Source organism: Staurois parvus, unplaced genomic scaffold (assembly GCF_062004578.1).
Source record: "Staurois parvus isolate SC_StPar_1 unplaced genomic scaffold, SC_StPar_1.0 ptg001515l, whole genome shotgun sequence".
Lineage (NCBI taxonomy): Eukaryota > Metazoa > Chordata > Amphibia > Anura > Ranidae > Staurois > Staurois parvus.
The window spans coordinates 1,575,371-1,579,517 of record NW_028319311.1 but is presented as its reverse complement, the minus strand read 5'-3'; the positions used below and the strand labels follow the sequence as shown (position 1 = coordinate 1,579,517).

The window sequence follows — 4,147 nt, the reverse complement described above, 5'->3', positions numbered from 1 at the left end:
GAAAGCTAGGGGAAAAGGAAAGGGGGAAGGAAAGGAAAAGGAAAGGGTAAGGAAAGGAAAAGGAAAGAGGAAAGGAAAGGAAAGGAAAGAAAAAGGAAAGGGGAAGGGAAAGGAAAGGGGAAAGAAAAAGAAAGGAAAGAGCTTGATGAAGGGGAGTGTGTTGGCCCGTGGAGTACATTGGCTTCTTTATGTGATCATATTATATATTTAATAAAGGGACTTGTATAATTTGGTTTTTGTTGCACCAAAGTAGAGCCTTGCTTCATGCGAGCAGACTTACCAGAGCACGTTTTTTTTCATTCCACCAAACCAATATGTTGTGAAGTTGGATATTCCTTTTTGGAGCAACACCAACCAACCATTCCATACTCCATCCTAAACCGAAAAACAGAAAAAAAGAATGTAAGAATGTTTTTAAACTGAGTTTCACCAACAGAACTGCACATTTCTCCTTCTGTCTCCCGCCATATCCCGCATGTATCTCTCTTTCTGTTTGGAATAAAGAAATATACAATTCCTTGTTGTCATTTAGCATTCTGACTTTGCCGTACATTTTTTTTGCGAAGGTCGGACATGGGTGTTCCTGCTGTCTGCTCTCCTATTGTGATCAGTGATATATATATATTTTATAAGAAACTAATTTGCTATACACGAGAAAAGTTTGCAGCTTTTCATGTCTGACAAATAATTTGGTAGGTCTGTGTGTAGCACTGACTCCCTCCAGGTGCCCAGACAAATTCACATTCCATACAGATAATGCGGGACTCAGCAGTCCTGTAATAATTTGTGATTTTCTCAATCCTGCATCTTTCCAACTTTGCTTCTGTATGCCGCATCAGAATGAATATGGAGTCCGGGGTCCGCCTGCTTCACCCATTTTTTGGGTGTCTTTTGAATCAGTGCCAACAAGCCTCGAGGTGATACAGACACACACACTGGAGAAATATAATTTGTTAGTTTAGTTATGTTTTAATTAAACCTGATCATATACTCTTTAAAGTTGAACGCTGATAAATGAAAAGATAAATATGAAAAGCCCATTAAAAAGCTGCTTTTGCTGAAATAGTCACCTTCATATCAGATCTCCCCTGCTTTACTTCTTTTCCACCACTAGATGTCCTCAGTCTGACATCCAGCAATTTTCAACCCCCGCCCCAAGCCTGTGATTGGACAGTGAAAGGAGAAGCAGCACAGTGGTGAGCTAACCTCTCTGCTCTCTCCACCAATCAGCATGTTTCATAGGATTGGTTTCTTGTACTGCTTCTTATTCCTACACTCCAGCTCTGCTGTACAGGGACTGTGAGTGGCTGATACCAGGCCACATTCAGGTATTTGCACTGCCTACATTACATAACAAAAAAAATTAAGGATGTATTAATGAATACAAACCTGCATTGACCACTTCCATAGGATATATCTGTATGTTCATGGATGGGAAGGGTGATATCTTGGTCATTGTTGCAGCAAGATAATATTTTTTTACAGCTGGCACTTCTGCACGCTGTAGAAGTAATCTGAGCAGCCATAGAGCCCCCCTGCCGCCGCCATCATTACTGGGCTCCCCCCATCCCATCAGGGAGCCTTGTAAGGATGCATCCTGTTCCTGAGACATAGTGGGAGGAATGGATGTCGTTCCTCCCACTGTGTGACATCAGAAACATGAAGTGACAAGTATTTAGTTACTTCCAGTCTTGGTGTCATGTGAACAAGTCATTACCGGCTTGTACAAGCATCACATCACACCAACCTCTGCTTGATCTGATGCTTTGGAGTCCATAGGAGAGATATGGGTCTACTAGACCCCATATCTCTCCATAAAGAGGACCTGTTATGGCCCATGCTATCACAAGGGATTTTGTTTGGCCGTTGAGATAGCAATAAAGTTGATAAAAAAAAACAGTCAGTGTGAAAAAAAAAAATGTTGAAAGTGTCCCCCCCCCCCTCCAGCAAGCGCACATTGGTTCCGCTCACATACGTAACAAGCAGTCACAGCACACATGAAAGATATCGCCGCGATCACCTGAGCGAGAACAATAATTGTAGCACCAGACCTCCTCTGTAACTCTAAACTGGTAACCTGTTGAAATTTTTAAAACGTTGCCTATGGAGATTTTTTAGTACCGCAGTTTGGCGCTATTCCATGAGCGTGTGCAATTTTTCTGGAAACCTGTAAAGGCTTTTAAAGCATCACCTATGGAGATTTTTAGGAACTGCTGTGGGCGCCGTTGCACGGGCATGCGCGATTTTTCAAGCATGACATGTTTGGTACCTATTTACTCAGCATAACAACATCATCACTGGGGCAGCATAGTGGCTAAATGGTTAGCACTTCCACCTGGCAGTACTGGGGTTGCTGGTTCGAATCCCAACCACAGCACCACCTGCCTGGAGTTTGCATGTTCTCCCTGTGCCTGTGTGGGTTTTCTCCCACACTCCAACGACATGCTGTTAGGTTAATTAGATCCTGTCTAAATTGTCCCTAGTATGTGTATGTATGAATGTGAGTTAGGGACCTTAGATTGTACGCCCCTTGAGGGTTAGGGACTGATGTGAATGTACAATATATATGTAAAGTGCTGTGTAAATTGATGGCACTATATAAGTACCTGAAATAAATAAATCTTTTATATTTTATTAATTGGGTATTATATTGTGTTTTTCTGAATTACATTCATTGAACTCTGCTTCACACTAATGCAGTGCGGCACATCGCATGTGAATCACACAGGAACCGCACTGCATTCCCGCGCAAATCACATGCGATGTCTGCGCGATGCGCCCTGAGCAATACATTTTGTATGGCTCAAATCGCACTGCATCCACACTAAAAGGTGCAGGACCCTTTTTTACCCCACACCTGATTTGCATCCAATGGGTGTTCACACACGTGATGCGAATTCTGGTCGTCGCACTGCGTTTTGCGATCTGCTTCAGGGTGTCGTTAAATTTTGACAACATGCATTGAATTACAAGCCATTTATTGAATGAGGAAAGAACAAACGGAGGGCGCACAGGCCGAGTGCATTACCATAAAAAATGTTTATTAAGAAATAAAAGTAGGTGTTGTACTCACAAATGATAATAAAGTCAAGGCACGTCGTAAAACAACAGCATGGTCAATATGTGACAGTCCTCAATACAGAGTGTAGACATCCAATAGGCTGACGCGTTTCGAGGACTTGCCTCTTCCTCAGAGCCATTTATTGACACGGAGCTCAATGTAACCCCACTATGTACAGTAGTTTGCATTCACCAGTGCAGGGAACTTGTGACCTCATGCTTACAAGTGCTTCACCACCTGAGCCACCATCAGAGCTTTAGGGGGTTCCATGGTGTAATTTGTCAGCACTCTGGGCCAGGGGTGGACTGACAACTCATGGGGCCCCCGGGCAATAGGGAATCATGGGGCCCCTGTGTCCTTGCCCAAACTCAAAAAAGCCTATGAAAAAGGTACCAGGGGCATCTCATGGGGCCCCCTACTGCCCGAGTTTCCAAATGGTCAGTCCGCCCCTGCTCTGGACTCTGAACCCAGCAATCTGAGTTCAAATCTCAGTGGGACTTTCTTTGCCGAGCCACCGTTGATTTGAGCGTGGCAAATCAACTTATGTATTGTCCTCACTTCGGCAGGACATATACTAAAGTTGCAACGATACAGAGATTAGCATGGCCCCTGCGCAAGGATGACACGCAAATTCGCGAAGCATTCATTTAACACCTGTACCAGATCACATGGACGCAGTGTGACTGCAATGCGGTGTGGGAAGCGCACAGGATTCACTACGTTTTCCGCACCGCATTATTGTGAACCAGAGCTCAAGCTTTGAAAAATCTCTGCCCAAATATCGTGTGACATAAAAATATGGAACGCCCACCATTTTATTCTCTAGGGCGGGTGTCGGCAACCCGCGGCTCCGGAGCCGCATGCGGCTCTTTTTCACCTTTCCTGCAGCTCCGGAGCACACTGCCCACCAGGTGACAGGCAATAGGGTCGGCAAGCCGCGGCTCTTTTAATGCAGCTCTTCTGTGTGCCGGGCGCCCGCTGGCAAACATTGGCTGTCAGGATGTAGGCGGGGCAGCCCGGATGTAGGCGGGGCAGCGTGACGAACTCCTCTCCTCTCACAGTCCGCCCTGAAGACCAGAACGGCGC

At 45.1% G+C, this 4,147-nt stretch overlaps 1 pseudogene; it reads left to right on the top strand.

Moving 5' to 3' along the window:
* Positions 1-3,611: 3,611 nt before the first annotated feature.
* Positions 3,612-3,711, top strand: LOC149435426 (U6 spliceosomal RNA; annotated as a pseudogene).
* Positions 3,712-4,147: the final 436 nt, after the last annotated feature.